At 57.6% G+C, this 27,359-nt stretch overlaps 1 pseudogene across 1 annotated transcript in view; it reads left to right on the top strand.

Moving 5' to 3' along the window:
- Positions 1–1,172: 1,172 nt before the first annotated feature.
- LOC309603628 (olfactory receptor 14C36-like) overlaps positions 1,173–27,359 on the top strand; it is a 39,661-nt pseudogene continuing 13,474 nt past the window's right edge. The window contains exons 1-2 of the transcript in view: positions 1,173–1,192; positions 1,278–1,391. The product of the transcript in view is annotated as an olfactory receptor 14C36-like (transcript). The remainder of the gene's footprint in view (positions 1,193–1,277; positions 1,392–27,359) is intronic.

Genomic DNA, 27,359 nt, shown 5'->3' with positions numbered 1-27,359 from the left:
TGTACTATGATCCCATCCTGGGTCAGCCATCGGCCACGGTCTTCTCCCAGGGTCTTCTGCAGCCCATCATTGATGATGCTCCTGGATTCGTATACGCTCATCCAGGGCAAACACTGATTCCAATAATTGTTGGACGTCTGCCCAAGTGGGATCCTATGCTCTGAGGACCTGGAAAGAGCAGGGAGGTTTGCACTAGGAGAGGCTTGTGGGAGCTCCTCCTGGACCCAAGAAAGAAATCCCAGCCTTTCCACCAGCTCTGGGACAAACGCCTGCTCCCAGCAGCTCCACAGAGGCTCCAGCACAGGCAAGCGCCTCGTGTGCCAGGCGGATCTGCGGGCTGTGAGCCAGCAGTGCCCACAGCCTGCGCCCTGCCCGGAGGCGTGGGGCTGGCCACACAGGCCCCGAGGCTGCCGCTGAGGGGACTGCTGTGCTCTTTCCAGCGCTGCTTCGTTTGCGGCGAGACGGGCGCGGCCATCAACTGCCAGGAGAAGGGGTGCGACCGCAGCTTCCATCTCTCCTGCACCTCAGAGGGTGAATGTGTCACCCCATTCTGCGGGCTGTACAGGTAAGGGCTGCCAGCCCTCGTGCAGGAGCCTCCTCGTCTCCAAGTCCCCTCCTGCCAGCAAGTGAGGAACCCACAGGGACACTTCCCAGCAGCCTGCCACAGCCAGAGCCAGAGCCCGGACAGGGTCTGCGGTGCCTTCACTGCTCCTCTGCCCTCCTCGCCATCGCCAGGGAAGGACTCAGCACTTGTCACTTCACCTCGCCCACCCCTTCCATCTTCCCCCCAGGTCCTTCTGCTGGGAGCACCACCCAGAGCAGGCAGTGCAGGCCAGTCCACAGCTGAACAGCACCTGCATCATCCGCCCGGACCTCGTGGAGGACAAAAAGTCCTACCGCACCATGGCATGCCCAGCATGCCAACACGCCTGGTTCCACCAGAGCTGCATCCAGAAACAGGCTGTCCACGCTGGCGTCTGCTTCTGCTGCTTGCGTTGCCAAAACAAAGATCAGTTTGTGAGGGAGATGCTCACCATGGGGATTCGAATCTCCAAGAGGCTGTTTTTTCTCTTCCCAACTCACAAGATGTCAGGCACGAGCGCGGTGCCAGGCCAGGGACTGCCCCGGCAGGCCTGGCCTTCTGCTGTTCCCTGACTCTTGTCCTCGGCTTCATGGAGGAGCTGGAGACGGGGTGGGGGCGGAAGAGCAGGGATGGCCTGGATCTGCCTGATGCTGGGGCAACAGGGGCTCAACACTTTCCCTTCCTTCTCCAGCAGACAACCATCACAGGAGAGCGACCAGGCCTTCGGACTGGTGTACCAGTGGCACATGGGCTGCAATGGCAGCAAGTGTCTTTGTCCGGGAGGCAGGGAGCAGGCAGAGGAAGAGGGGTAAGCTGCCAAAGCAGAAGTCTAGGGCCCTGTGTGAGATCTCTGTCTCTGCACGTGCTTGGGGAGGAAGGACTAAGAACAAGGGTTCTGGCAGGTGGTCCCTTGTTTGCATCACTGTGTCCTCCCAACTAGCAACCCGTTTGCTTTCCCTGGGTCCTGGCAACTGCTCCTGTGAAGTGCTGCAAGTTTTGGGGGGTGCTTCCTGGTCTGGGGGAGTGACCAGAGTGTTTAAGCCAGAGTGTTTAGGCCAGAATCCCTTCCAAGCCAAAAAAGCAGTGTTTTCCACTGAACTGCCTGAGGATTAGCCTGGGTTGATGAGTTTTGCTGCGCTCTGACTCGGCGGGTGTCACAGCTGCTCCTCACACCCCGTGTGTCAGTCCCTGGGTCAGCAGGCCACCGCGGCGCTCCCACGCCAGGGCAGCTCCCAGGAGAGCAGTCTCAGTCTCCCTCCCCTCCCCCTCTGGATGCCCCACCATCCTGAGGTGACATGTGGGGGCGTGGTGTGCTGGGGGAGGTGCCTGGGGGAGTGGGTGTGGTGGGGTGTGGCTGCTGTGGTGAGGTCACAGAGCCCCACTGTGCCGTGCCATGATGTGCAGTGCTGTGCAGCAGGCACTGGTCCAGCAGTGCCAGCAGTGCCAGCAGCAGCAGCAGCAGCAGCAGCAGCAGCAGCACGGTGCAGGCGCGGCGGGCCGTGGCCCCTGCCTGCCTCCTCCTCCTCCTGGTGGTCCTGCGAGCCTGGGACGTCGGGGCTGCTCCGTGGCGAGTGCAGGGATTAGGTAGGCAGGCAGGTGAGGGCCAGCACCCAGGCCTGGATGTGTGGCGCAGCACCCACCACACCTCGGGGTGAGAGCAGGGCTGAGGTCATGGTGGGGCAGGGCTAGGAGAGCAGTAGGGCCGGGCTGGGCTGGGTGAGCCGTAGCCAGCTCCACGGGCAGCGGGAGGCAGACACCCTGCGGGGAGGTGCAGGGGGTTGTGGCCACTCCAGGGGCATTTTCCTAGTCTCTGCCAGGCATGCTGAGAAAGGAGAAGAGGAGGCTCTCCTGGCCCTGCAGTGCCATGCCCAGCTTTGGCCCCCTCGATCTGTCGGGGTCAGGTCTCCTTCTCGGTATGTGCAGAGCAGGCAGGTCAGGATGGTCAGGGCCGAGAGGAGATGAGTCATGGTCAGGCGAGCAGAGCCCCAGCTGAGTGGTGCGGGGTGCCCCATTTTCTGCAGAGAGCTCTCTGTGCCCACTGCTCCCACGTGCACCCAGCCACCCGCACCCGACGGTGCGCCCAGCACTGCCCCACACCCTCGCACCCGCCTGGCACCACAGCCATGGTGGGGCCTCAGCAGCCTCCTCTCTCCACAGGCGCCTCTCCGCAGCTTCAGGAGCCCGGCCCAACACAGCAGCTGCCCCTCACACCCACAAAGCCAGACCGCCCGCCCCAGCACCTCTGAGGGCTGGACCCGGCAGCAGCAGCCATCACCTGTGCCTGGAAAACCGGCCCGCCTGCCACAGAGCACCGCAGGGGGACAGGCTCGCCTGCCTGCACCCCGGCCTTCATGGCTGTCTCACTCAGCCAGCCGGCTGTCGCGGGAGCAGCCCAGCACCCTCCAGCCCCCAGAGGAACGGAAGCCACCCCCCTGCCCACCAAGCCCATTGCCCCAGCCCTCCTCCAAGGGCCTGAGGCAGCCCCACCAGGATATGGGTTTTGGGTGGGACAACAGACTCCCGACTGACAGCTTCAGGGGTCGACCATTATTTTCAGAATAATAGCAATAAATACAGATCAGTAGCACAATTGTTTGGGTCATAATGACAGCAAACCCAGGAATTGACCAATTCTGGGCCAAACTTCATATCGGGGCATGCAGGGATGTGGAAGCCCGCGGTGTCAGCAGGCGGGGAGCTGGGCATGGAAGCCACCAATGGCCTGGGGGAACCCAGCTTCCCTAGTGGGAGCGGCCTGCTAAATTGTGAGCCACAGAGGCACCAATGGGGCTCGTTAACAGGCCATCACCCCCATCTCTGCTCCCTGTGCCCGCTCTGTCCTGGGACAGAGATTTCTCCACAGCAAAGCTGGCAGGACTGAAAGCTGTTGCTGGTCCTCAACGATCCTTGGATCCTTGGAACCCCATTCACAGCCCCACAAACATGACGGCTCTGCGCTTGCCTAGCCCTCTATAGGTCCCAACACCCTCTTTCTCCCCCGCCCTCATTACAGCCAGAGCCCAGCTCGGCTTCACCAAGGGCAAGTCCTGCCTGACCAACCTAGTGGCCTTCTATGATGGAGTGACTACATCAGTGGACGAGGGAAGAGCTATGGATGTCATCTATCTGGACATCTCTAAGGCCTTTGACATGGTCCCCCACAATATCCTTCTCTCTAAATTGGAAGGATATGGATTTGATGGGCGGAAAATTCGGTGGACAGCAAACTGGCTGGATGGTCGCATCCAGAGGGTAGTGGTCAATGGTTCGATGTCCAGATGGAGATCAGTGACAAGCGGTGTCCCTCAGGGGTCTGTACTGGGGCCAGTGCTGTTCAATATCTTCATCAATGACACAGACATCGGGATCGAGAGCACCCTCAGCAAGTTTGCAGATGACACCAAGCTGAGTGGTGCAGTCGACACACCTGAGGGACAGGATGCCATCCAGAGGGACCTGGACAGGCTGGAGAGGTGGGCCTGTGGGAACCTCATGAGGTTCAACAAGGCCAAGTACAAGGTCCTGCACCTGGGTCGGGGCAATCCCTGGTATCAGTACAGGCTGGGGGATGAAGGGATTGAGTGCAGCCCTGCTGAGAAGGACGTGGGGGTACTGGTAGACAGAAAGCTGGACATGAGCTGGCAATGTGCTCTCAAAGCCCAGAAAGCCAACCGTACCCTGGGCTGCATCAAAAGCAGCGTGGCCAGCAGGGGGAGGGAGGGGATTCTGCCCCTCTGCTCTGCTTTGGTGAGACCCCACCTGGAGCACTGCCTCCACCTCTGGGGTCCTCAGTACAGAAAGGTCATAGACCTGTTGGAGAGGGTCCGGAGGAGGCCCCAAAAATGATCAGAGGGCTGGAACACCTCTGCTATGAGGAAAGGCTGAGAGAGCTGGGGTTGTTCAGTCAGGAGAAGAGAAGGCTCTTCAACAAGAAACCTTCTTGCAGCCTTTCAATACTTAAAAAAAGGCCTCCAAGAAAGATGGGGATAGTCTTTTTAGCAGGGCCTGTAGCGACAGGACAAGGGGTAATGCTTTTAAACTAAAAGAGGGGAGATTCAGACTAGATAGAAGGAAGAAATTTTTTACGATGAGAGTGGTGAAACACTGGAACGGGTTGACCAGAGTGGTGGTAGATGCCCCGTCCTTGGAAACATTCAAGGCCAGGCTGGATGGGGCTCTGAGCAACCTGATCTGGTTGAAGATGTCCCTGCCAATTGCAGGGGGGATGGACTAGATGACCTTTAAAGGTCCCTTCCATCCCAAAGCATTCTATCATTCTACGATACGTGTCTCTCTCAGCAGCTGATAATCAGAAGTAACCACATGTCATCACCAGCAAATCCACTAAGCGCATGGAAAAACAGCAGCATTGAATGCGCTGGACTCGTGGCCTCTCCTGGCTTCATGGGACATCAGCATTATGATAGCAGATCCATGAATGCTTCGGAAGGCTGCCACGTTCCTCTCTAAACTCATCCGCTGTTTGTTATGTGCCACAGGAATTCAAGCTACCACACTGTGCTTCCCAGTTGCCATTCACTTCCCAAACCATCCAGCAGTCCACCTCATGTGTCTGAAAGTAAAACAGTGCTCTGGTTTAGCCCTCTGTCTCTGAGGGAGTGAGGGTAATTCATTTTTAGGAGACACAGGCTGGGAATCAAAGGCTGGTGGTAAAAGTCTGGTTTAGGTTGTGAAGTCAGCAGGAGGTTTGCCTGCGTGTCAGTGAATCCAAGGTGTCACTGGTTTTGTTCTGATGATGATACACACTCCTGCCACGGCTTCAAAGAAATAAAAAAACACTGATAAGTGGTTCATGAGAACTGTAAATGGCTCAGATTCTTCACTGACATTCTATGTAATTTTTAAGGGTTAGGGATATGGTTATATCTTAACGGGACACTACCTATAAATAAGAGATCTGTTGTGGATCAGTTGCAAAAAGATTTCAGGCAATGACTTGAATATTTGCTTTGGAAATTGCCCAAAGGGCAGGCAGTCACCCGGAAGATTTTCAGTTTGACTGCTTCTGCTTTTGTGCTATTTATTAGATAGCTAAGTTACACAGTGTTATCCATCATGTTTCAATAGGCTGTGAGCTATTTGTATTCTGAAGTTATTTTTAAAAGAATTGATGAATTGTATGCACTGTCATAATTGAGGAATACTGACTTAGGAGAGGTCAAGGCTGCCTTTGAGACAAATGCAAATCAGGTGGATGGCGTTTGATAGCCACTTAACATTAAAGGTGCTCCTCAGGAAGATGCCATTTGCTGATTTAATGGTATCTAAAAGGAGGTGCTCATGGTTTTGTAGCAGTAGCGTATTGAAAAAGTAAAATGTCACGAGGTTGCCGGTTTGACAAAGAGATGGACAGGAGACTTTACAGGGCTGGTCTAAACTGTAGCTAATCTCTCTCCGCCTTCTCCGAGCAGGGCTGAGAGCACTTCTGGGAGTTTCTCTGTTTTTCCTGCAGTCACTTCTGTGAGGCAGTGGACTTTGGACCACATTTATTTCCCAAATAAAGTTTTAGCAAGGTTGTTCTCCTCAGGCTTTGACCTGCCTACAGGATACCTACAAAAGGTATGCCACTGTTTTAGAGAGAGAAAGGGGAGAAAAAGTGATTGCGCTACTTCTTCTTTGGTGGAAACACTTGGTTTATCTGTCCATCTTGCCTAGGTATACAGGGTGGGAGCCTAAGCTATGAGCCCAGCTCTCCCCTCTCCCATTTGGAGATGCATCTTCCCCTGCCCCATTGTAGGAAACCCAGGGATGGAGGCAGGGAGGGAGAGAGAGAGACCGACAGAGGCAGGCACGAAAGGGGAGGAGAAGGGATGGGAGGGTTAGAAGGAGAGGGGAGAGACCGCTCTGCAGCACTGGCAGGCATGTGCGTGGGGACAGACGGACACTGGGGGCCTTGTTTTCCCCATGGTCACTTCTTCCATCCCGTCTCCCAGTACCCTCCAGTTCCCTTAGTACCTGCGGAGGGTGGGGGCAAGGACAGGACTCAGCAGGGGGTCTCTGTCCTGCTCTACTGCTTTTGGCTGGGATAGAGTTCACCACAGATTTGACCAGAGTGTAGTAGAGGGAACTTATAATTGTGATAGCTGTTGAACAGTTGCTGGTTATGATATTGACTTCTCTCTCCCCAACATTAGTTTATCTGATCTGTGCCATGCTCCCTTTTTGTTGTACATGTTAAAGGCTGGCTTTGGCTTTTGCTGTTTGCTGTGCTCTGTAGCGCTTGGTGGTGCTTTATCTCACAGGTATATTATAAAAGTAGCGGCCTTGAGCTTAATCTGGTCTTTGAGCTCTGCACTGATGCCACTACTCTACTTTGGGAACCATCTCATGGGGACAATCAACAATTACACTTCTCACCTTTTCTCCTCCGAGAGCTTTTTGGTGGAGGAAACACAGAATGGCACCTTCACCACCTTTCCCTGCGTGGCAGATGTTTTCTCCCGCATTACAACTCTTCAGTATCTTGGACATCCTTGGGGAACCAAAATACTCCTGTTGGTACTTCTCAAGACTAGTTTTTCAGCTTTCTCTAAAGTTAACCACTATTTTGGAGCAACACCCAGGCCCTGAGGCAGTGTGGTTACAGGTTGCAAGGCATGTTGGAGAATATGGGCAGGTACCTAAACGGTTGTCACCTTTGACGGTCTGGGACTTCAACCCAAACAAGTGCAGGATCCTGATGAAGTGCCAGAATGTTTGAGAAAAGGGTGCCCTGGCCTTGGCTATGCCGAAGAGACACTGCTTGTCGCACTGTGCTGGGGCCTGGCCTCCGCCTACTGAGCACAATTTAGCTGGTTTGGGCCAGGGGTGCTGTGAGGGACTAAATTATTATTATTATTATTATTATTATTATTATTATTATTACTACTACTGCTACTACTATTCCTATTTTTATTTCAATTATTAAACTATTCTTATCTCAACCCACGAGATTTCTCACTTTCACCCTTCCAAGTCTCTGCCCCATCCCACTGGGGCGGGGGAAGTGAGCGAGCAGCTCTGTGGGGCTTAGTTGCTGCCTGGGGTTAAACCATGACACAGGTAAATGCTGCCTTGATGTCCTTCTTCCAAAGTCCCCTCAGAAATGTCCCGGGGGTGATCTGGAGCTGTGAGCAGCCCTCACCCATGCAGCAGCCTCTCGACAGCAGAAGGACCCTGCCCTGCCCTGCTGGGGGTCGCCCCTTCCACCCACAGCTTCTCCCCGCAGTGCCGTGGGGAGCTCCCCGGGCAGGACGAGTGCTGACCCTGGAGGGTGGCAGAGTCCATGCCCCAGCACACAGCCCCCTGGGGACATAGGGACCCTGCTTGGAAGGACAGCTCTGGGCACCCCTTCACACCCCTGCAGCCATCCCCAGGAGAAGGCAGCCATCGTGCCCTGTCCCTCTCACAGTGAAGCAGGGAATCCCTGCTCTGGAGCATGTCCTTCTCCTCTACGCTAGAGAAACTGTGAGAGTCCTCCGGAAAGATCCTACAGGCTGTGGGATGCCTGAGTTTCAGGAGACCCCTCCAGAATACTCATCCACGTTGTCCTGCAGCCAGAGACTTTCCACACAGAGGGCTGTGAAGATTTCTCCCCCAGTGAGCCCTCAGCATCCCCCCACTCAAGGCTGCCTTTAACCTTTCTCTGCCTCACACAGAGGCAGCGCACGTTCCTCCTCCACATGAAAATCCTCCCAGAAGGTCCCATAGGCGGTGGGATGTACCTGCTCTATGAGATCCCTCCAGGAACCACAGATGCTTTTCCCTGCAGCCAGAGACTTCCTGTGCAGAGGGTTGTGAAGGTTTCTCCCACAGTCAGCTCTCTGCATCCTCTCACCCCACACGAACTTTAATGTCTTTCTGCCTCACTCTTAACCTCTTAACCTTAACTTAACCTCTTAACTTAACCTCTCTCTGCCTCACTCCTCTCCCTTTGGTGCCTGCAGGCAGTGCCCTCAGCCCTGCTGTGCTTTGCAGAGGAGCTGCTCCTGGGCAGAGCTGTCTCTCTGCAGCGCTGCCCACTTGCCAGGAGCTCCCTCTGTCCCAGGAGCCCAGCCCAGCTCAGCAGCACAGGACCAGCCCAAGGCACCACTTTCTCTGTCCCCTCTGGGCTCCCTCCAGGTGTCTCTGGGGCTCAAGGGGAACCTGCTGTGAAACAGCCTGAAGGAATCATCGATGTTCCCTCCCTTAGCTGGGGAGAGACACTTACTCCTAGCAGTGGCATTTCTCCTCTCAGGAAAAAGATTTGACCATGAAAATCACGTTGTCTTTTCCCATCATTACACAAGACACCCAGAGAGGGACAGGGAATGATCTCCTTTACCCCTGCTGAGGGAAGGGATTCAGCTGAGTCAGTCGAGGCATCTCCTTCTGGGTTTGTAGTCCTTGGGCTAGAAGGGGACTAAACTTTATCCCATGCCTGCCACAACCCCACAGGTGGTGGGTTTCTTCTTGCCTCAGTTCATACATGTGCACAAAATAGGCTCCTGCATGTGAGTTCCTTGTCTCAGCTCCCATGCTCATTACTGGGGGTGGAGGCCAGGAGGGAGTTGTTCACACACAAACACCTGGTGACATTGGAGGTGCCAGAGGTGGTCGGGCAAATATGCCAGGAGGCCTGCATGGAGGAACAAGGACCTCCTGGCCAAACTCAGACATGAAAAGGAGCATGGAGAGGGTGGAAGCAGGGACAGGTAACCTGGGAGGAATACAGAGAGACTGTCCAAGCATGCAGAGAGGCAGTCTGGAAAACCAAAGCCCAAGTAGAACTGAATCTCATGAAGGATGTTAATGGCAACAGGAAGGGTTTCTGTACTGACAGAGCTGACAAAAGCTATGACAAAAGCTCTGAAAACAGTGGGTGCATTGCTGAAGGAGGTGGGGGAGCTATTGACACAGCACATGGGAATGGCCGTGGCACTGAATGCCGCCTTCACCTCCTCCTTTACTGGCAAGACAGGCCTTCAGCAATCCCAGGTCCCAGAGACCAGTGGGGAAAGTCGGGAGCCAGGCAGTAGTACCCCTGGTGCAAGAGGATCAGATCAGGGAATACGTAAGCAAACTGGACATACGGAAGTCTCTGGGCCCTGATGGGATGCAGCCACAAGTGCTCAGGGAGCTGGCAGATGTCATTGTGAAGCCACTCTCAGTAATCTTTTACCAATCATCAAAACTGGGGGAAGTGGCCGAAGACTGGAGGAAATCAAATGTCAGTCCTGTCTTCAAGAAGAGCAAGAAGGAGGACCCAGGGAACTAGAGGCCACTCAGCCTCACCTCTCTCCCTGGCAAGGTGATAGAGCAGCGAATCCTGGAAACTGTATTTCCAGGCACATTGTACTGGTTTTGGCTGGGATGGGGATAATTTTCTTCATAGCAGCCCGTATGGTGCTATGTTTGGGATTTGTGACCAAAACAGTGTTGACAGCACCCCAATGTTGTAGCTAGTGCTGACCTGTGTTTGCACAGCATCAAGGCCTTCTCTGGTTCTCTCCCTTCCTCCCCAGCGACTAAACTCTATTTGTGGATGAGGGAAGAGCAGGGGACACCATTTAGCAAGGCAAAGCTTCACACTGTGTCTTGGTGTCCATGTGCAGGTTTTGGTAGCGGGGGGGGCTGCAGGGGTGGTCTCTGTGAGAAGAGACCAGGGGCTGCCTCCATGCCAGACAGAGCTGCTTCCAGCTGGCTCCAAACAGACCCATTGCTGGCCAAAGCTGAGCCCATCAACGAGGACGGTGGAACCTCTGTGAAAGTGTATTTAAGGACACAACCGCCAAAGTGGGAGAGGAGTGAGGGAAACAATAGTGGGAGAAACAGTCCTGCAGGCACAGAGGTTGGTGAAGAAGGAGGTGCTTCAGGCACCAGAGCAGGTTCCCTGCAGCCCATGGCAGAGAGCACGGTGGAGAAGGTAAGCCCTGCAGTCTGTGGAGGACCCAGCACTGGAGACGTAGGATATTTCCTGCAAGAATGGTGGCTTGAGGAGAGCCCATGCTGGAGCAAGTTCGTCTCAAAGGACTGTAGCCCATAAGACGGACCCCATGGGAAAAGTGTGAGAAGGAAGGAGCAGCAGAGAGGACCTGTTCTGGACTGACCACAGCCTCCATTGCCCATCCCCCTGCACTGCTCAGGGCTAGAAGAGTTGGGAACAAAGGGGTGAAGTTGAGCTGGGGAAAACAGGGTGGTGGGAGGGAGGCCTTCCATGGGGAAGGAGATAAGGTCTCCATGCTTCTTCCACCCTCAGCCTTTGCAGCTGTGCATGCCTGGCCTGCCCACTTACCTTTGCCACTGTCACATTTGTAGAAGGACCCCACACATCTTGGCACAGCCAGTGCGAGCTGGCCTCCACCAAACGTGGAGCCCACGGGGCCTTGGAGGCAGGGAGGGGCCAGGTCCCCTCTGCCTGAGGCTGGGCACAGCTTTTCCCTGGGAACCTCCCTGAGGAGCCTCCTCCTGTGTGTCAGCCTGGGGCCTGGCACCGCTGCCATAGGGACAAGGGCTGGGGGGGCAAGGCAGGGCTGAAGTAGCTCAGCTGGGAGAGCGTTAGACTGAACATCTAAAGGTCCCTGCTTCATCCCCGGGCTTCAGCAATCATTTTCTCCCTTACATGTTTGCAAAGCCCATCTGCCTTCTTCCAGCCTGCCCCAGCCCTGCTTGCTCCTTCACCTCTTGCCAGAGCACCATCCCAGCTCTGTAGCTGTCGATCTGTGGCTTCGAAGGAGCCTTCCTCCAGCACCAACAGTCCCCAGCCCCTCCTGGGTCAGGACTCGCCCTTCAGAGCTCCTCTGGGGTGGTCTCCAGCTGTCCCTCCTTCCCTGCTCCACAGGGATGGAGATCTCTCCTCTGCGGGGTCTCTGCAAAGACCCTGTCTCTCTCCTCTTTGTCATTCTCAGTGGTGCACAGTCTGGTCCCATCCTCACACACCTCCTTCACCTGGACCCCATTTCCCAGACCAGAGGCCACCGTCCCCGCAGTCCCAGGGAGATGCACTCCCTGGAGCGGAGTCCTGAATGGCAGCATCCTCCCTCCAGAGCTCTGTCCCAGTAAGACCTCTGATGTGCCCAGGACAGCTGACAAAGCCCTGCTGAGGATCATTCAGCTGGTGCTCTACAGCACCTCCAGAGGACTTTGGCTTTTTTCGTGACTGAGAGCAAGTGAGAGGACGGGGAGAGGGAGAGACTGTCTGTCCAAGCAAGGTTACTGTCTGGCCAGCTTTGAGCATGAGCTTGAAATTGCTTGGATGCAGGGACAGTGCCTGCAGGACTCTCACTGCTCCCAAAGAGTCCTTCTAGGTTGTTGCTGAGCAAGAATAGGAGAGTCACTGATAAGGATGGGCCTTGGGGCCATGTGTGCAAAGCAGACTGGATGAGCAGCCCATCCCCTTAACTCCTCCACTCAACCCCTCCAGATGTTCACGGTGACTGAGGTCTGGTTTTCATTCCCCCAAACCCTCTCTGCCCGGCAGGGGCTCACTGGGGAACAAATCTATGGCACTGGGCGACACAACTGCCCCAGCTGCAGCACCACGAGGACACCACTCCTGCGTGTGGCCAAACCGTCGGCCTTTCAGTTAACAGCTGACCATGCTCACCCACCCTGCCACAGAGACCCTTAGCCCCAGGGAGACGGAAGCTTGCCCTTCCCCCCACCTCCAGGGATGCTGGGGGGCAGAGGGGTGCATGGGGAGTCCCAGTGCCTGGATGAGGGGCTGTGAGCTTTCTGCTCCTCTGTCCCCTCCACCGCATGCCCTGGGCTGCCATCAGAGCCTGGGGGCACCTCAGCCCAGGGAGGGCATTTCCCTCAGCCTGTTGCTCTGCTCCTGCTCTGGAGTTGGGGACAGATGTGACACAGAGGGCTGTAGCCCTGGGGGGCAGAGGAGGCTCAAGGGAAGGGCTTTGCTCCTCTCCATCAAAGCACCCCAGGGTGGGCCAGAGCGTGGGAGCAGCGCCTGCAGCAAGAGCCTGCTTCTGCCCCATTGCCCTGCAGTGACATGGAGGGGCAGTGCTCTGTCGCACAGCCCTGTGCCAGGATCAGGCCCCAGTGCAGAGGCAGTCCGGACTTCCTCCATCTCAGGAGGGTTCAAATGCTATTTTCTGCACAGCTGAGTAGAGAGAGCCCATTTCATGGCATTTTGGGGCCTGAACCATCTGGCCTTGCAGGCTGGGTCTGTGCTCTGGAGCAATGCAGGATCATCCCTGTGCCCCAGATCTGGGCTTGCTCCTGCAGCTCCCGAGGACCTCCCCGAGGGTGTGACAGTGGGACCCCAACCCTCTGCACTGCTGCCCCACCCTGGGCAGAGCACGGCTGTGGGAAGTCCACGGGAGAGCAGCGTTTCCAGGGTGAGACCCCCAAGGGGACGGGTGACACAGACGGGCACTGCAAACACAGCCCCCATCCCATGGGAAACCCCCAGCAGGGCAGGCTCCAGCCCTGCATCTCCACAGGGAGAGATGGGCCCAGGGCTGGGGATGGAGGGGCTGGCTTGGGACCGGGGGCTGCCAGCAGGAAAGCTCTAGGGACCAGGGCAGAGGGGTGTGTGAGCCTGGGCTCCCCCTGGGCCACCCCCAGGGTCACCCCAGGGGTGGAGGAGCTCCCAGCAGGGAATGGGGCAACACTGCTGTGGGAGGGGAAAGAGCAACTGGGGAACCCCGAGGTGAAGAGATGGGCACTCCTGGGACCTTGGAGAGAGACATTTTGGCTGGAAACTGTGGCTGGCAGGACGGAAATGTCGCTGTCAGCAGGAATATCCCCAGGGACCATGGGCTCTTGCAGCCCCACAATCTGACCCCGAGACTGCTGTCCCTGAGACATGCCCCTTCCCCACCACCATGTCTTTGTGCTCCGCTCCTCCTGATCAGCCTCAGGGAGACACCCCGACATCACACCAGGCAAGCACCAGCTGTGGCTCAGACCCCTAAAGGCTTTTAATAAGAACAAATATGGAGGCATGATGCAAAAACAGGGGAACAAATATAGAGGAATTGCCTGGCTGTTTCTGCTGCCTGTGGGAAAAGGGAGACGGTTCCCTGGTGCTCACGGCTCTCCCAGCTGCACAGACCTCTCCTCCCTCCTGGCTGCACCCAGCTGCATGGCAGGGACGGGCTCTCCTGGCGCGGGGCTCAGGGACTGTTGTGCACTGAGCTCCGGTGTCACAGCCTGTGTGTCCTCAGGGGGATGTGCCAGAGACACCTCTTCAGCATCGTCATAGCCTGTGCTCTCTGGGGACAGGAACCAGGCATCTCCCTCAGCTCCAGGGGCCCCAGCGCATCTCTGGGAGCACAGGTTTGCCCCTGCAAGCAGCAAGGCAGCCACTGCACGTTCGCCGCATGGGGTGATCCTCCTGCTCTGTACATCACCTTCCTCCCTTCTCCCCACCAGTCTGGAGATGTTCAGCTCCCTCTCCCTATCCCGGGCCCCCAAGGACAACTCCTGGCGCACGTTCCCCCACCCAGGACGCTGGGCTCTCAGTACAGCAAGGATTCATCTGGCACCAGGGATGGCAGCCCAGGATCCGGCAGCGCTCTCTTTCCCTCTCACCTCCAGGTGCATCCCTGGACCCTGCTGCCTCCTCTCGTGCCCTGGCCAATTCCCAGCCTCCCTGCCCAGGGGCACGATCCTCCCCAGGCTCAGAAACCTCCCTGGCATCATCATAGCCATCCGCTGGGTCACCTCCAGGCAGGACAGGGACGTCTGAAGGGAGAGGGGAGCTGGTGACAGGGAGAAGATACATTTGCAGAGCAGAGGATGGGAGGATGCTCAGGGACATGGGGCTCAGACACCGGTGTTGGCAGCACCACAGGAGACACCCCTCCATGTCCTCCCCAGCTCCGACGGTGACACTGCTGTTCTTCACATGTCTGCAGGGAGGAGAGATCCACTCCTTCCCGCACCCTATTACCTGCTGCTGATCCCGGACCATCCTCCTCCTTGCTGTCCCCGGGGTAGGGCTCCAGCTTGGTCAGGGACCCCTCTGAAGAGGAGCCTGGAGAGAGGCGCAGCGGCTGTTAGGGGAGTGCACTCTGCTGACCAGGCCTGTGGTCAGTGCTGCTGGGGACGGGGGACCCCCAGAGGCAGGGCTGAGTGGGGAGAAGGGCTCAGGGCTCAGGACTCATCCTGCTCCCCTGGGACAAACCCTGTCTCAAAGGGGCTCCCAGAGCTGCCCCGGGACAGCCCCTTCCCTCCCCCCTCAGGTGTCCCATAGGGGTGCAGGGACAGGCAGAGAGGGGCTGTCCCCAGCTGGGAGGGGAGGAACTGGTGGGGAGGAAGCTCCTCTCTTGGGCCCAGGACCTGGCTGCTCTCCCCACAGCCCCCACAGCCCCAGCACTGCAGGGACCATGGGCCAGGGGACTGCAGGGGGTCAGCCATGGGTGGGGGGTGAGGGGGAAGAGCCTGGCAGATGTGCCCCCCAGGAGGAACCCACACCCACCTGAGCCACTGAACCTCGCCTGCTTCTCCCACGCCGGGCTGTAACCGATCTCCTCATACACGGCCTCAGGGAAGGGCTCCCAAGCTCTCCCAGAGCCTGTGGACAGCAGCAGGGCTGGCCCAGGGACAGGCAGAGACAGGATGGGATCCCGCTCTGCTCCCCCAGCTTTGGGTCCCCTGGGCCAGCACACGGCTATCGCCACAGTACAGTTCCGCTCCTCTAGTCCGGCTCTGCCATTTCTGTCCTCAACCCATCCCTACCTCCCCCCATGTCCGGACCCTCTCTACCCCTTGCTGCTGGTGGCCCATGGTCAGGCAGTCAAGGAGGCGGTGCATGGGAATGAAAGCAGCACACACCCTTATCCCCCCAGCTCTGCCTGTGCCACTCACTCACACCTCACTGCACCCCTGGCCTTGCCAGGAGGCATCTTTCCCCACAACCCACCTCCGTGCCCAGACCTGGCGCTTTGCACTTGCCTGGCCAGGAGGGCCAGGACAAGGCAGAGAAGGGCCCCCAGGATGATGCAGATGATGACGGGCAATGAGACTCTCCCGCTGGTGGTCGGACGGCCCCGGGTGGGATCTGCATGGCAGGAGCACAAAAAGGGCAGCACCAGGCCTGGGAGAGGTGGGGGGCTGGGACACCCCAGTCCTGACCCCCATTACACCAGGGGTAGACAACCCCAGGAGTGAGTCATGAGGAAGCTCCCACCCTGATGGGGAAATGACAGCCCTTCCCAACCCCCCCGCCCCACTGCTATCCCAGTGCCTCCTCCTGGGAGTTTCACATCCCAGCAAGGAGCCCCTTCCCTCCCGCCATGGGTCACAGCTGGCCCTGAGAAGACCCGGCGCTGGCGGGGACCCGCTCAGGGGGTTGGTGCTGCTGTCCTGGGTGCAGCTGCAGAAGAGGAGAAGGAGAGCTGGGCTGAGAGGGTGGGTGTGCAGGTACCAGGGAGCCTCGTCTCTCACACGCGCTGTGTGTGTGTGTGTGTGTGCGTGCGCGTTCATATATCCCTGACACATCCCACCCAAATTGCCCCTCCTGCAAAACTGGTCATGGTGGCCAGGACAGAGCCCAGGGCCCTGCTCTGGGTATTGGGCAGGATGGCGCAGGCAGCCCAGGACATGCCCCTGTAAAAGCCCCTGTAGGCCCTGTCTCTGCGCTTGACTGTGCCCAGCAGGGAGCAGGAGCTGGGGGGATGCTGGTGCCCGCGGAGCTCCAAATTACCATTGCAGGTGATGTGGGTCTCGTCTCGCAGGTCATCACACGACTGTGGGTCCCAGGGAGCAGAAGGACACTGCCAGAAGGAGCTGTTTCTCTCCCCACACTCCACGCGATCCAGCCAGGTGAGACCAGACACCCTACCATAGGGCAGGCGTGTTTCCAGCGTCCCTTCATCCCCACAGCCCAGCTCCTTGCATGCCAGCGACACCGTTTTGGGAGTCATTGAGTTGGAGCAAACGGTCCCCCATGTGCCATTGTAGAACACCTGCAGGCGCCCGGAGCAGTTGGTGCTGTTGTGCAGCCTCAGGGCCATGAAATCTGGGAGGAAAGAGCCCAGAGGGGAACAGGCTGGTCTGGGGCTATGGGAGCAGAGGAGCCTCTTCACCCCCCAGGCCCTCAGCCAGGCAGAGGCACGGCCAGCAAGTCACCCTTTTGCCAGGGGCAGAGAGAAGTCCCTGACGGACAGACACCCATGCCCTCCCCGCTAACCCTTGGGGACAGCTCAGCTTACAAGGGGCCCCCAGTGGGACCGAGGGGGTTTGTGCATGGCTGTCCCCAGGACAGGCTCAGGCAGGGGCTCAGAGGCAGCCAGGGACAGCCTCGGCTGTTGTCGGCTCTCCCCTTGTCCTGGTCTCCCCAGGCACTGGGCTCCCACCACAGCTCCCAGCACAGACCTGAGCAGACGACTCCTGCGTCCTCATTGTGCTCGCAGTCGTGCTGCCCCCAGGACCCTGCCGGGCAGTCCCAGAGAGCAGCTTCGGCCCCGGAGCAGTTCACGCTGTCCAGCCAAATCTGACCAGAGCCTTCCCCGAACCGGGCGGAGCCAACTGCCTCCACCGCCCCTCCGCAGCCCAGCTGGTGGCAAACGACGGCGGCATCAGACAGGTCCCATTGGTCATCGCAGACAGTCCCCCAGCTGCCCTGGTGGTAGATCTCCACTCTCCCAGCACAGCGCCCGGGCCCGTTCACCAGCCGGACCTGCCGGCTCCCTGCAGCAGGAAGAAACCCCAGCTGCCATCAGGGGCCGGCTGCCCACCCAGCCCCGAGCCTGGGGGGCCTGTGCAGTGCCACTCACCCCAGCAAACGACCCCCACGTCCTCTGCAATCCCTGCTGCCAGCGCGCTCACGGGCAGGGAGGTGTTGCAGAGGGTCAGGTTGGCCTCGTGCCCTGCGCACCGGACCCCTCGCAGCCCCACGGGACCCGTCCCTCTCTGAGGCTTCGGGGGGTTGTAGGCTCTCTCTGCCTCTCCGCACCGCAGCTGCCGGCACACCACGCTGGCCTCCTGCATGTCCCACTGCTCATCCAGGACTCGGCCCCACGTCCCGCGCTGCAAGATCTCCACTCGCCCGTCGCACCGGCTCCCTCCACCCACCAGCCGCAGGGCTGTGGAGCTGCCTGGGCCTGGGGAGAGCAGCCATGCCCCAGCCCTCAGCAGCACCAGGCAGCCCACAAACCTGCAGCACCTCTCCAGGCTCTCCAACCCTCACAACACCCTGCAGCTCACCCGCCTGCCCCCAGCCCTCTGTGGTCAGCTTCAGGAGCAGCTTTCCACAGGCTTGCTTCCCCAGTCCCTGAGCCTTCCTGAGCAAGACCCTCTCTTTGCTCTTGGTGGGGCAGAGCCACCCAACACGTCCCTGCTGAGGCAGATGGGGCAGCTCCCGCAGGAGGGAGCAGCAGCCGGCGGTGGCCTGGGGACAGGCAGCCCCAGGACAAGCCTTGCCCCACCTCAGCGCTGCCATTGGCACTGCTGAGCCATGGGGCAGAGCACACACACCTCTGCCTCTCTGCATCCCTGGGGATCTGGGCCTGGGAGCCTGTGTCCCTGGCAGGGAGCAGAGCAAGGGGGGCCTTTCCGATCAAACAGGACAAGTTTGGGCCTGATCCCCAGGGTGGGGCAGAGATTCCTGGTGAATCTAGGGTTTCTTTTCTTTCAGCAGAAATTCACCCTGCTGCTGCCATGGGGTCCTCTGCTTTGGGTGGCCATGCAACACCCAAGGGACAAATGGAGTTAACACAGCGTTGTCCCAGCACTCACCTGAGCAAATGACAGCAGCATCGTTCTCATGGGAGCATGGTGAAGCCCCCAGGGCTGTCACTGGGCACTGTCCCAGGTGGGCTTCAGTCCCGTCACAGTGGAATGAGTCTCTCCAGACAGGTCCGGTGCCTCTCCCAAAATGCCCTCCTCTGGGAATGGACTCAGCAAACCCGCAGTCGAGGTGACGACAGAGAACGTGGGCGTCCGAGAGATCCCAGCGGGAGGCACAGAGGGTGCCCCAGGTCCCCAGCACCTGCACCTCCACCCTCCCCTCACACGCCGTGCTGCCGTTCACCAGCCTGAACCCTGTGTCATCGGGAACAGAGAAAAATGAGAGAGGGTAGACTTGTGCTTTTGCTTCCACTGGAGATGGAGGAGCAGCCAAATGGAGGAGAGCCTGCCTTTCTCCTCCTTCTGCATGATTTTAAGGCTGGAGGCAACCACATCACCCTTTCTGTCCTCACACCCAGCACAGCATGGCACTGTCCCTGTCCTGCTCCCCTTGGCCCCAGCACACCCCCAGATATGGAACACCCCACCCTCAGTCCTTACGTGTACAGGTGACACCAGCGGCGTTCGTGTGGGTGCAGGGCTGGTCTCTGCGGAATCCCCTGGGGCAGAACATGAGGAAGGATTCATTCCCCACACACTGCAGCTCTCTGTTCCACATGGCACCAACACCTTCTCCAAAGTGAGCTGCCCTGGGCACAGACAGGGCTGCGCCACACTGCAACTCCCCGCAGACCACGTCGGCAGCTTTGGGACCAAAGTCTGAGTCACAGACAGGTTTCTACTGGTCCTCATCACGGATCTCCACGCGTCCTGAGCAAGGGCTCTCCCCTCCGACCAGCCGGACAAATCCTGGAGCAATCAAAGTCCCCGGAGAGTTCCCAGAGCCCTCTGGCTGTTACATGCCCACGTCCCACCTGGTCTGCAAGGTGGCCACAGGCACAGAGCCCCACAACCCTCCCAGCAGCTCCCAGGGGCTGCTGATGGCACAAAGACACCAGGGACACCCTGCCGCTCCTCAGCCATCAGCACAGCACTTGTGGCCTTGCTTCTCTCCCAAACCCCCAGCCGTAGGCACTGCTCGGACAAACTGCTGCCATTTTGGAGACCCTGGGCTTCCTGGCAGCACTGCGAGCACTTGGGGCCCAGGGAGACTGGCCAAGGCACTGTTGGCTGCTGCAGCCTGATCTGCCCACTGAGCTCAGGGCCTGGCTGAGGAACCCTTGGAATCCCCAGTAACGCACCCTTCTCTCAGGGTGGTCTCAGGCTGCTGGGGCACTGCTGTTAGATGGGCTATTTCACAGGGTACAGCTATGGCACAGCTCTATGTACAGTCAGTGTCTGTGCCAGCCCCCCACTCTGGCACCTGCCCAGGGAGGGGGTCCTCAGCCAGGGTCAGAGTGCACTGCCAGGCACACACATCCCCATCAACGGCCAGGCAGAGGGCAGGAGAGCGGGCAGAGGGGCAGCCCTGGGCTGACACAAGCTCCCGGTGCAAGGACAGGCACCGAGGACAGTGCAAGTGCTGGCAAAGCCCCTGGGGCACAGGGCAGCCGGGGCTGGGGCAGGCAGGAGAGGCTGGGCAGGGGGTCAGCACTGACAGCACGGGGCCATGTCCACGTGGGCTGGCTCTCATGGGGTGACCCTGGGAGAGGAATGGGATGCTCTGCACCCCACCCTGCTCCTCTGCTCAAGGCCAGCGCTTTCCCCCTCTGAGCAGCCCCTTTGCTTAGGCCGAGGGACTCATGCCTGCCAGGAGGCACAACCCAGAAGTCCCTGGCCACTCTGTGCCCTTCCCCGGGGCTGTGTGTGACCACATGAGCCACTCTCGGTGCCTCTGGCATGGGGGGACCTGGCCGCTGGCAATGCCAGACAGGTCCTGCCTGAATGGGAGGAGAAAGATGGGCACCAACAGACACAAAGGGGCAGGGAGGGGGTTTCACCTGAGCCCCAGGCACCAATGGAGGGTGGGCTGAGCCATGTAAGGGACCAGGAAGGGTGCGCGCACCCAGGGTGGGCTCTCACAGGGCTTTCCTCAGGGACTGGCAAAAGCAGCAACATATGTCCCAGCTCAGCAGTGCAACTGGCCACACTGGGCCCTGCTGTGGCATCCACTCATTTCTTCCTGAGGGCACAGCCAGTTCCCTCCCCGCATCCTGGTCTCAAAGGTGGGGAAAGGGCTGACCCCTTACCTGAACACGTCACTCCAGCATCCCAGCTGTGATCACAGTAATGGTTACCCCATCCACTGTGTCTGCAGTCAGACAGGGCAGACTCGGTGCCACGACAGCCAACATAAGACATCCAAATGGGGCCAGATCCTGGCCCAAAGTGTGCGTACTTAGGAGCTTCAACAGCAGACCCACAGCCCAGCTGCTTACAAACCACTGCAGCATCGGCCATGTCCCAGGAGAAATGACACACGGTCCCCCACTGGCCCTGGTGTTTCACCTCCACTCTCCCAGCACAGCGCCCGCCGCCAGCCTCCAGCCTCACCTCCACAGCCCCTTCAAACACCAAAACACGGGACCGGTCAGGAGAGGGCCGAGTCCCAGGCTGCAGGTCTGGGAGTCGAGTCACAGCACCAGGCTGGGAGCCCTCTCCTCTCTGAGCTGTGCCTGGGGAAGTGTGGGGGTCCCTCCTCTCCCCACGGGCTGTGCAGGCTGGGGGGGCCAACCCCAGCCCTGCTGGGCCATTCACTGCCCCACAGCCCTTGGCACCTCCTCCCATTCCAACAGCCCCCTGCCCATGCCCACCCACACACCGTGCCCCCAGGCCCTGCACAGGGCACCATCTCCCCAGCCAAGCACACCCTGGAAAGCCCCATGCCCCCAGGCCCGCAGCTTCCCCTGCCCACCACCTGCCCTGCCACCACCCAAACCCACACCACCCCCAGGGCTTCCCATGTCCTCAGGGAGCACCGAGATGATCCCAAGGATCCCCCGAACCCATATCGTCTCCTTGCCCAGGCATCAGGCCAACTCTTGTGCTTGACCGAGGCCCCCAGGAAGGAAACTTCTCTGCCACCTGTGGGTGCAGACAGCCCGGGCCCCTTCTCTCTGTGGGGCACAAACTGCCTTCCTGGGGTCGGGGTTCCCCTGCACCCTGGGGCAGGGAGCAGCACACAAACCCTCCGGGGCACCCTGGAGATTGGCTGTGCCCTGGGGGTCGCTGAGTGCTGCCATCACCACCTGGGCCACTGCCAGCCTCAGGGGCACAGAACTGGGGAACAAGGGGTCCCAAAAGGGTCACCCAGGATGGGGGAGTCCATAAATGCAGGCAGGCACAGGCTGCCTTAAACACAGAGAGGCACAGGAAAAGGCACAAGGTCCATGGACCTTCTGACCCTTGTCTCAGTGGAGCCTGGAAAGAAACCCCATTCCCAAAGGGATCCCGATGACCCCACTGGTACCCGCTGGCCCTGGGCTGTGAGACAAGGGAACCGGCACTTACCCCTGCACAGCTGCACCCAAAGCAGCAGCCACAGCAGCCGCGGGGACAGGAGTGCCTCCATCCCCATCCTGAGCCTCCTGCCCTGCTGGCACAGCCCTGCTGCGCCCCACTCCCTGCCACGGCTCCTGGGGACTCACGGGGACAACGACGATGGGAGGGTAATATATCTCTGCAGATGCCGACACAGCTGCAGGAGGAGCCAATCAAAGCAGCAGCAGCACCTTTTGAGACGTTGTCGGGAGCTATCTCCCCTCCGACACAGCCCAGCCCTCCAATGAACTTCGCGAGCGCCATTCATGACCATATATGAGGGACATATGTGTCCTGCTGCGGGTGTCATGGTTGCTACGTAAGGGAATCATCATGGGAGAAGCTGAGTGTGGAGGGGAAATGAGTCCGTCACCCCTTGCACCCTGCTGTGGGGACTGGGAGCACTGAGCATCTTCTACGGTGGGCTCATCCAAGAGGCCAAGGTGTGAGTGTCCAGCCACCACTGAGCTGTGGAACCACGGAGCTGGGACTGCACCAGGGTCTGTGTCAGGATGGGAAGGAAACAGCCCCTGCCCCTGCTACGGACCCTGCTGTGCTGGGAGCAGCAGCTGGGCAAGGGCCTTGGGCAGGGGAAGAGCTCCATCCCAGGAGGGCTGGCTCGCCCGTCCCTCCCTGCACAGCCCCACCCTGGGTCCCTCGTAGGAGCCCGAGCTGGGCCATGGCCTTGCCCTGGCAGCAGACCTGCAGCCCAGAGGCTCCGTCAGGCCCCTGACTCTCAGCCTGTCCCCGAGGGGCCGTTCTTCCCCACAGGCGCATCGGGAGCTGGAGCCTGCAGGTGCACAAACCACAGCCCCCGTGGCCTCGCAGCGCTCGCCGCGCTCCCTGCGCAGCGCAGCGCCCGGGCAGGAAGTCTGTGGTTTCCTCCTGGCACCGTGCCCAGGCACATCCCTGCGGTGCCCCCGAGCCACCCCCACCCCGACTGCTCCAGCCAGGGCTGCAGGGGCTGCTCCTTCGGCCTCGCAGACACGGGGCCGGGCAGCTCCCGGCCCCCGGCATGCCCCGCTGATGCACACGGCCGCTGTGCACCGAGCCCCACGGCCACGCGGTGCCATCGGTGACGGGACCTCAGACCCTTCTCCTGCCACAGCTGTGTGCTTCTGAGTTACAGTGACGGTGACCTCACACCCTCCTACAGCCACCACTGGGTGCTCAGCAGTTGTAGTGACGGTGACCTCACACCCTCCTACAGCCACTACTGGGTGCTCAGCAGTTAGAGTGACGGTGACCTCACACCCTCCTACAGCCACCACTGGGTGCTCAGCAGTTATAGTGACGGTGACCTCACACCCTCCTGCTGCCATCGCTGTCTGCTCAAGAGTTACACTGTCACACGGGGGTGGGTGCTGTGCACAGGCCTCTGCTGTTGATTGGTCTTCCAAAAAGCCATGTTTGGGTGGGGACTAAACATTATTTTGACGACATCAGAAGCACCCACACAAGCCCTATGCCTGCTCTTGGCCTATAAGCTGATCCAGTACCGGGGAAATCACAAGCTCGTACACAAGCCATGTGCATGCTCCTGGCCTATCCGTCACTCAGCCACAGGTGATGTCATAACATCTAAACCTGCCATGTGCCTGCTTCTGGCCTATCAGGTATTTGGACACCAATGACCCAACAGCCAACCTATCGGCTACTCAGGCACCAGTGACACCACAGCAACCTACACCACCCATGGCCCTGCTCCTGGCCTATCAGCTACCAGGGCAGCAGTGACTTCACAAGCACTTACACAACCCATGGGCCTCTTCCTGGCCCATCAGCTCATCAGTCACAAATGACCTTGCAAACACCTACACAAGACAGGTGCTTACTCCTGGCCTACCAGCTTCTCAGGCACCTCTGACCTCAAAATGTCCAGCACAAGACATGCTTCTCCTGGCCTACCAGCTACTCAGGCACCACTGACATCACAAAGACATTCACAAGCCATGTGCCAGGTCCTGGCCTATCATCTGCTCAGGCATGAGTGACCTCACAAGCACTTACACAATCCATAGGCCTGCTCCTGGCCTACTAGCTCCTCAGGCAGGAGTGACCTCAGAAGCACAGACACAAGCCATGGGCCTGCTCCTGGCCTAGCAGCTACTCAGGCAGCAGAGCCCTCACAACAAGCTGCACATGCCATGAGTCAGCCCCTGGCCTGTTGTCTGAGAGTGGCCTCACAAGTACGTATCTGCCCATTTCCATGTACTTGCCATTGGGCTACTCAGGCTCCGGTGACCTCACAAGCACATACCAACATATTTCCTATGTACTCGTGCGGTGATATATTGTATATATATGGTGATATATATTATATATATATATATATATATATATTATTAAATATATTATAATATAGCTTAATATAATATAATAATTATATTTTAATAATTATAATACTTATAATCATATTAAATATATTGTTATAATAATTTATTTTATTATAATACTTTTGATAACAAATGTCATAATTATACCAATAATTATAATACAATACAATACCATACAATATAATATAATAATTGGTGTAATATTATACTATAATATAATATAATTTAAATATATAATAAATTTTATTATATATTACAATATCATTATATATTATATATATTGTGGTATATATAATATTGTGTATTATTATATATTATAGATATTATATATTTTTATATATATATATATATGTGATGATATATATTCAATATCGCGTGGCAAAGGAGTCTTTTATTCCTTGGAGGTGGCCGTAGCCCTTGGGCACGTTCCAGCTTGTCCAAACCCCACCACCTTTCGGGCACTCCTCTGCCCTCCTGAAGCCCCCCCACCCCAGACCTGTCAGGGCTTGTTCTGCAGCCTGGGAAAGTGGGGGACCCCAACGTGGCCTCTTCCTTTTGTTTCTCTTCACATTTAAACTTTAAGTGCTCACTCCAGTAGCTCTTATTAAAAACAGATTTTATCTGTTTTATACCTATGTTTTTAAGGCTATATATATTTACTTGCTATAGCTTTATAAATGTTTACATATACATAAAAACTTCTATACTTAAATACATATACAAAAGTATATATTTAAAAATACTGTACTTATTAAATAAAAGTAAAATAGATATATGTACTTGTACACTTTTAAATACATATATATTAAATAAATGTAGATATTTTTATATTTGAGCACTTCCTGGACCAAATGAGGTGGGCGGCCAATTGGAGGGCTCCCTGAGAACATGTGGATATGAAGGTGTTCTGAAATGGCTGTCAGCCAATCACAGTGCAGGATGAAAAGACGTGGGGAATGAGGCTGTCAGAAGTGGCGGCCTCCTTGTAGGAAATGACAGGGGGCTTCCTTTGGGGCGTGCCCCTCAGGACGGCAGGAGTGGTGGCCGGTCCTGCCAGCCAATCCCAGCGGAGCACATGGCCGGTAGAGGAGAGCGACTTCCGGGGCACAGGGCCCCTGCGGGTGCTGGGAGGGGGCGGGGCTTCCAGCAGAAGCGGGTGGGCGGGGCCCCTGTCCCGCCGTGTCTCCCGCAGCAGCAGCGGTGCCCGTGCTCTGGCGTGTTCCAGGGCAGGGATCCCAACAGGCACCGGGAAGGCCCGTGGGGAGGTGAAAATGCTTCTTGGGAGCCGTGGGCAGAGAAGGGCTCACAGTGGGGTCAGAGCTCCCGGCTTTGTGCCGGACGTAAGACCTTTCCCCGCCTCCCAGGGCTTCAAGGCTGCGCCACCTTCCTCAGCAAAATAATTACAGAAACACCTCCAACAACAAAAAATCCCCCCTTAAACTCCAAAACACCCTAGGAAAAGAGGATGAGGGGAGAGAGGCAAGGGTTAAAGGAATAAAACCCTCAAAGTTCCTGCATCTGGTCAATGTGACGGATACACTTGACTCCGAGCCGCACTTTGGTTCAGGCTGACGCAGGAGCAACAGCCCTCACGTCCTTGGGGTGAATGTGTGAGCTGGAAAGCCCCTGGCTGACGTACAAGGGAGTGAAGGTGTCTTGAACAAGATTCCAAAAGGTGGTTTTGAAAGCCAAAAATACAAGTTGCCAGAGCTAAAATGAAGATATCTTGTCTATGCTATTGACTGGCAGCCAACTACTTCACCCTGTAAATATTACCATCAGGATGGGCCCAATGAGAGCTCTCCCTGCATGGCAGCTGGACGGCAGGCCAGGTGACTCTCCCCTCGAGCAGGGATGCCTCTCAGGGTTTGAGATCCCTTTCCTGAGACTGAGAGATCCTTCCTTAGCCAGTATGGAGAGATTCATAGAATCATGGAATCGTTAAGGTTGGAAAAGACCGATAAGATCATCGAGTCCAACTGTTAACCTATCCCTGCCAAGTCCACCACTAAACCATGTCCTCAAGCACCACATATACCCAGCTTTTAAATCCCTCCAGGGATGGAGACTCAACCACTTCCCTGGGCAGCCTGTTCCAATGCCTGACTACCCTTTCAGTGAAGAAGTTTTTCTTAATATCCAACCTAAGCCTCCCCTGGCACAGCTTGAGGCCATTTCCTTTTGTCCTATTGCTTGTTACTGGGGAGAAGAGACCGACCCCCCTGGCTGCAGCCTCCTTTCAGGCAGGTGTAGAGGCAACAAGGTCTCCCCTCAGCCTCCTTTTCTCCAAACTAAACAACCCCAGCTCCCTCAGCTGCTCCTCACCAGCCTTGTGCTCCAGACCCTTCCCCAGCCTCGCTGCCCTGCTCTGGCCACGCTCCAGCCCCTCCATGGCCTTCTTGGAGTGGGAGGCCCAAAACCTGAATACAGGATTCGAGGTGCAGCCTCACCAGTGCCCAGTACAGGGGCACCATCACCTCCCTGGTGCTGCTGGCCATACGATTCCCGATGCAAGCCAGGATGCCATTGGCCCTCTTGGCCACCTGAGCACACTGCTGGCTCATGTTCAGCTGGCTGTCAACCAACACCCCCCAGGTCCTTTTCCGCCAGGCAGCTCTCCAGCCACTGCTCCCCACGTCGGCGGTGTTGCCTGGGGTTGTTGTGCCCCAAGTGCAGGACCCGGCACTGAGCCTTGTTGAGCCTCACACAGTTGGCCCCAGCCCATCGATCTCGCCTGGCCAGGTCCCTCTGTAGGGCCCTCCTACCCTCCAGCAGATCGACACTTCCACCCAACTTGGTGTCAACTGCAAACTTACTGGGGGTGCACTCAATCTACTCGTCTCTATCATTGATAGAGATATTAAAGAGAACTGGCCCCAACACTGAGCCCTGGGGACACCACTTGTCACTGGCCGCCAACTGGATTTGACTCCATTCACCACCACTCTCTGGGCCCAGCCCTCCAGCCAGTTTTTACCCAGCAAAGAGTACACTTTTCCAAGCCAGGAGCAGCCAGTTTCTCCAGGAGAATGCTATGGGAAACCATGTCAAAGGCTTTACAAGAGTCCAAGTAGACGACATCCACAGCCTTCCCCTCCTCCACTAAGCAGGTCACCTTGTCATAGAAGGAGATCAGGTCAGTCAAGCAGGACCTGCCTTTCATAAACCCACGCTGGCAGGGCCTGATCCCCTGGTTGTACCGTATGTGCCACGTGATGGCACTCAAGATGATCTGCTCCATGACCGTCTCTGGCACTGAGGTCAGGCTG

The sequence above is a fragment of the Platalea leucorodia genome (genome assembly GCF_965183815.1).
Source record: "Platalea leucorodia genome assembly, contig: HAP1_HAP1_SCAFFOLD_159, whole genome shotgun sequence".
NCBI lineage: Eukaryota > Metazoa > Chordata > Aves > Pelecaniformes > Threskiornithidae > Platalea > Platalea leucorodia.
Note: the sequence above shows the minus strand (reverse complement) of the source record. Positions and strands in the feature narration are given on the sequence as shown.